The sequence below is a fragment of the Galeopterus variegatus genome, unplaced genomic scaffold, assembly GCF_000696425.1.
Source record: "Galeopterus variegatus unplaced genomic scaffold, G_variegatus-3.0.2 Scaffold14817, whole genome shotgun sequence".
Taxonomy (NCBI): Eukaryota; Metazoa; Chordata; class Mammalia; order Dermoptera; family Cynocephalidae; genus Galeopterus; species Galeopterus variegatus.
The window spans coordinates 19,237-25,874 of NW_007740928.1; positions in this window are offsets into that span (position 1 = coordinate 19,237).

Consider the following 6,638-nt stretch of genomic DNA (forward strand, 5'->3'; position numbering starts at 1 on the left):
TTCATGAGCACAAGATGTTCTACATCCAGCCATCTAGACTAGACATCTAGTCTTCTTTGGGTGGCTGGGGTCTTCCATTTTCCTGTTAAATTCCATTCTCCATGCAGTATCCAAAAATGATCTTTTGATAGAGATAAATCAGATCCTGTCATTCCCCTTCTTAAAATTTTTTTCCCACTGCACTTAGAATAAAATCTAAACTCTCCACTTGGCGCACGTGTTATGCTGCCATCTGACCCCTGCCTACCTCTCCAGTTTCCTCCTGCCAACCACTTTACCCCTGACACAGCACAGCCTCACTGACTCGGTTCTGTTCCATCGACAGATCAAGCTTGTTTCTGCCCCCAGGGTTCTGAGTTGGTTGTTCCATCTCCTTGGAATCCTCTTTTCCTTGATCTTCCCTTGGTGTTTCCTCTCTCATCATTCAAATATCTACTTAAATATTACCTCCGGGGGAGGCCTTTTCTGATCTCCCAATTTAATGCAGCTACTCAGTCACTATTACATCACCTAGTTTGAACTCCCTATATAACACTTGTCACTTCTGATGTTTTTCTGTGCTCTAGTGTGTTTGTCTGTCTTTCTCTTGTCTGGAATATAAGCTCCATGAAATTGGGGGCTTTGTTTTTTCTGTTAACCACTACATTTCCAGTGGCTAGAATAGCAGCTGACATAAAGTTATCTCATGTTTATTTTGATGAACGAATATATCTGATGTGTCTTCAGTTCTGAGACAGAAGCCAAAAAGATTCTCATTTGATAGCTGATGTAGGGGTTGGGGGTGTTAGAGGGAGATGAGAAAGGAGGTAGGTAGGTGGTAAACTTGTGAATCTGTGTGTGTTGACAAGGCATCCCCAATACATAATGGGTACCTATGTTCAAATTATAAAAAAGATTCACCTGAACTAGGGTGTAAGGTTGGTAGGAAGTGGTAGGACCATATCTCAGCTCCCATCCAGTACCTGGATGGCTCCCTTTGTGCTGAGAACAATTTGTATGGTAGCTCATGGAATCCCTGTGTGGGACAGTTCTCTTGGTGTCAGTTAACACTAAAAGACTAACAGGCTGGCCTGTAGTTTAGGCATGTGGTGTTGAGTACTGAGTGTAAAATTTGGAAGAAAGGGGTGTAGTTAAATTCTAAAGTCCTTCCTACTTAACCAGGTATGCAGGTTATGCAAGTCACTTTGTGAAACACAGATATCTTGTCTATAAAATATGGGTGAATGCAGTAATACTTTGCATTATCTATATCCTAGGGTTGTTTTGCGAATCAAATGAAATAAAGTATAGGAAAGTGTTTGGTAACCCTAAAGTTTTCAATGTACGCAAATACTTCTAAACTAACATTAGCTATTTATCATTATTAGAGCTGACAGATGGGAAGTCTTTGTTTACATAAGGATGCACAGGGGACTGACCAAATTACCAAAAATGTTTTCAAAAAAGGATTGTGTCTAGGTTTGGTTTTTAGATTTTGATAACCTTAAGTAGAAGTTAAACCTCACTAACAGCAGTGGTTGGCAACTTTTAGGATCCCTGTGAGATGAGGAAGTCTGGCCTGTTCCCACTTGTCTCCTAGCTCATTACAACAACCCCCTTCCCTAGCTGAGAGAGCCATCTTTCAAGGTTCCCCGGGTGTCCTTTGTGCTTCTAGATCCCTGCCACTTCCTCCCCTCCCTGCCACAGAGCTGCAGTGGAAACTCCTTCCTTTCTACATGTAGACCCAGAGGTGTTTCCGACCTTTATTCATAAGCGACTCTCTTACCCTTATAGACAAAACCTGCCTTGTGGAATATAATGGAAATAATTACATTTTTTGATAGTTAAAAGTATTTAAATGAAAGTAGTAAATGCTTCTGGTTAAAAATATGGAATTGTTCCAAAAGACTAAGGAAGAACAACAGTCCTCTGCTTGACTCTCCCCCATCCTTCTGCATCCTCTAGCCTTGCTCCCCATGGGTAACCACATTTATTTTTCACCTGTGAATTGTTCCAAAAGACTAAGGAAGAACAACAGTCCTCTGCTTGACTCTCCCCCATCCTTCTTCATCCTCTAGCCTTGCTCCCCATGGGTAACCACATTTATTTTTCACCTGCCTCTTCTGGTAGTTACTTCCATATCTCCAAATACTCTATTTATATTGCTTGATTCATCAATTTGAAGCATTATCCATTGACTTGCTCTTAGGATAGAGATGAGACTAACTCTCTTACGTTCTCTCTCCCTTTTCCTCTCCCTCCTTCCAAAATAGTTATCTTACTATTTTTAGTTGAATCAGTTATGCGTATTTACAACATTATGACTAAGAAATATTCTTTGTTGAAGAACAAAATATTATTTTATTATTATATTTCTCTTATGACATAGCTTCTTTTCATGTCCTACCCTATTCCTTGAGTCTCTATTCCCTCGTTCTGTCTCTCCCTTCCCTCTTTTCTTCCTTCTCTTTTCTTCTTTCTTTGACTCTTGATATCCTCAATTGTTTCAAATGCTTTATCATACAAGCTAATTTATAGAGTGTGTCATAAAAATTATTTTTTACACCTTCCTGGAGCTCTCCATTCTAGTTCAGTCTATTTTCTTCTTCCAGTCTTAACCAGTTGTCTTTAGATTTGCTGCACAGTTATGATGCTGGAACTTCACTGCTTTTTTGATTGGAGCCACTGTGTCATGAGTCACACGAATATCTCTTCATTTACTACCTTATTTTACCAGAAAACATCCTTGAGTAACTTTCTAAGAAAAGATGTTTTAGGTAATCTTTTCTGAAAATGCACTTCTCAGAATGTTTTTATTCTGCCTTTATACAAAACTGATAATTTGTCTTGGTATAAAATTTTGAGTTGGAAAACATTTTATCTCAAACTTTTGAAGAAATTCATTAATTGCCTCTAGCTTCTATTATGATAATTGTATGTCTTTTTATAGGTGGGTATGTATTTTTTCTTTTTTAGAATTGTCTAGAATGTTATTCTTAGTACTGTTGTTTTAGGGATTTTTATGATAATTTTTCTTAGGGTTGGCTTTTTTTTTAAATGGTTTTGTTGAGCACTGATTGAGTCCTTTCAATTTGGACATTCATGCCCCTTAGATCTAGAAATTTTAAGAAAGTTATTACTTTGTTATTTCTTCATTTAATTTCCGCTGTTCTCTTTTTTCCCCCTGAGATTCCTGAGGATGAATCTACTGAATTTATTCTCTCTTTTCTGGCATATGTTCTATCTCTCTGTTATCATGTTCTTTTTTTTTGAAATTTCCTTGAGTTTATCTTTCAATTTTTTTATTGACTTTTTTATTTTAGCAATCATATTTTTAAGACCTTCTTATTTTTTGATTTTTTAAATATTAATCTATTTTATTTTAAGTATGTGAACTTTAGGGGGATACAAATGTTTCATTTAGAATTTTTTTTTTTCTATTTGTGCATTATATCTGATTCATCTGGAGTCAACTTTTTTTTTTCTTTTTTTGAAAATTCCTGTCTGTCTTACATGCTGGTGAATTTTCTCAAATGTCTAGTGCTCGTTCACAGTGGGAACCACACTTTTAAATCTCTACTTACGATGCTTTAAAAAACAATAATTATCTGTAAATTTTTTCTTTTGGAAGAAGAAATCTGAAGGCAGAAACATAGTAGAGAGGAGAGGTTTTCTGTTTTCTACTTCTCTTGTATTTATTTCATGTGAAGATTTTCCCCCTCCCCTTTCTTCTGCCTTATATTCTTTGTGTTGAATTATTATTATTAAAAATATCTCTTATTGGCAAGAACAATATTTTGAAAAACTGTTATTTATCAAGTTCCTATGATGTGCTAGATGCAGTAAGCTAAGCAGAGAGATAAATATAAAGAATATATAAAGGGTAAGAGCTAACAATTTAGAGGAGAAGTTTAGTAATTTTATCAAAATTCACTGAGTTTAAATTCAGGCTGAGGCACTAAAATCAGAACATGGGGTTTATAGACTGCTTTTCTCTGCCATGGCTTGAATTGTTTGAAAGAACTTTAGCTTCATAGAGACATAGGTCTCTGGGTTTCTATGCGGTCCTGTGGCATGGTAAGGTTATTGGTTGTCTGTAAACTAAATTACCTATGTATAGCATGCCTATTATTACAATTAAATCGCAGAACTCAAGCTCACAATTCCATTATACTGGGATTATGAAGGGATCCAACTTCAACAAATGCATTGCCAGACATTTACTGAACAGAGTTTTCCAGGCACAGAATCCTTTCACTTGGAGGCTCATAGTTTAGTGGGGGGTATTGGAAAGTGGCAGACAGACCAATACATAGGACACTAACATTCAAGTACAATGATTGATATATGAACAATTCTCTCTTCCCAAATCCTACTGAGCCTTCCTGCTGTGGGTTGAATATGTTCCCAAAATCATGTGTTGGACAGGAAATCTCCAATGCGAATGTGATTAGAGGTGGGACCTTTAAGAGGTAATTAGGTCATGAGGGCTCTGCCCTATTGAATAGATCAATGCTGTTATCATGGGAGTGGGTTAGTTACCATGGGAGTGGGTTCCTCATAAAAGGATGAATTTGCCACCTTTACCCCACACTCTTACTTGCCCTTTCACCTTCTGCCATGGGCAAGAAGGCCCTCACCAGCTGTGGCCCCTCGACCTTGGACTTTCCAGCCTCCAGAACTGTAAGAAATAAGTCTCTGTTCTCTATAAATTACTCAGCTTTGGGTATTCTGTCATAGCAGCACAAAATGAACTAAGACACTTTCCTCCACCCCCAGCAAGAAACCAGAAACCTAGCCCAAAGTAGTTTGTCTCCCAAAGGCTCTGAGAGCCTGAGGAATCCAGTATCAAACATCTGTAACCCAGATGGGCTTATCAAAGGGAGAGTACTTATCAGGCTTGGGACTGGTGAGGAGGAGTTTTGAATTATAGATGCATTATCCAGCCAGTTGAACAAAATTACCAAGATAGAGAAACTTGGCTTCCCTGACCTTTATAGCCTTCAGCTTCTTTTTGGTCATTAATTGTTTCTGTTATTTTTCTCCCTAAAAGTATGTCTCAGAGATAGGATTCTTTGCTGCTACATTCCTTGCTTTCTCTCCTTTTCACAGCAGAGTTGAGCTAAATATCCACCCAAATCTGGAACTGTGTGCTTGTCTCTCTTTTTTGGTTTCTAGGTCTCAGATCTCATAAAATTATTATGATGTGGAGAAAAATCACCAAATAAAAACAAATGGCCGAGCACAGTTTAAGCAGGCTATCAATCACCTGGTGTCAGACCATGCTGTGAAGCAGACCATGGGATACTTTCCATTTACTTTCTGGAGCTTGTGGTGGGCTAATATCTCTGTGTTGGCAACTCACTGTCTCTTCTCTGCTTCATTCCCTCAATTTTGCTGCTGGGGAGTTTAAGGGCTGAGGACTGCTATTCATGGCAATGCTAGCACATGGCATACTTCCATCTAAAAAGGTCCTCAAGAGAGTGGGCTAGAAGGGCCCTGCAGGGAGGAGTCTGGGTGAGAGTGGTGTCTGCAGCTGGACACTAGAAGGGGTGTATCTTGGGGCAGGAAGGCAGACACATGTGGCATCAAAGGGAACAGGTGGAGAAATTGGTGCTGCACAGACCTGGATGCTCGGGATTAGCTGTGCTCTGCTCACCCACACTTTGTGGCTGGTGAGCCAAAGGAACGTCGGCCTGGGCCCCTGCAGTGGCGGGTCTGTTAAACATCAGCCAGCCTTCATTATAGGTTTCTTTTGAAGTTGAGATTCAAAGTTCCCTGAAGCCAAAAAAAACATGCGCAGGGAAAATAAGTGTAAGGGGTAGAAGAGGGCAGAGGGAAAAGAAATGGAGGAGAAACTTTAAAAGTGAACAGCAAGAAAATCTCTCAATCCCTCCATTTCAAAATGCACAAGCAGTGCAAACTCTGAGGGGGCAAGTCTTACCTTCTCATGCTCCTGTTGTCTGGCAAAGAGAATAGAGGAAAAGAAATAAGACTCTATAGATGAGCGCAGAAAGTTTACTTATGGATAGAAGTATCTCCTGTTTATTTTCCTACAAGCCAATTTCTCCACAGTTCCAATAGGCATCATATTGTAGAGTAAATGAAATCCATTCACCTTGCTTAGTGAACTTTCCTCCCCAGGTAAGTGGGGAGAGGCTGTTTTTCTCCTTTTCATGGTTATTTCCTTGCCAAATGGACAGATGTGTGAGTGAGCCATGTAGTCTGTCTGGGTTAAAAATACTTCCTCTTAGAAAAATTTTAGGAGAGACCCCAATCTCCAACCACATTCAATTGTTCAAGATACCTGGGCATTTTCCTAGGAGTTGGGGTGTTAGCTCTGGTACCCTGGCCAGATGCCAGTCTGTTTCAGATGATTTCACTTACGGATCCCTTCTTAGAATTTAAGCTTAGGAATCTGAAAAATAACTACACGCTTACGAATATTTTCTTTGTTTTCTCTCAGAACCTTGTTTGTATATTACTTCAGTGACTGAATAAAAGTTAGATCTTATTGCTAGGTCTCCCCCTAACCCGGACCCTCATTTCCTTGACATCAGAGATGTAGGTCGGGCAGTGGGGGAGCATATAGTTAGTGTGGGCATTAGGGGGGGGTTTCTGAGGATGGGTTTCATCAGAGAACCTGAGAGAGCTGCTGA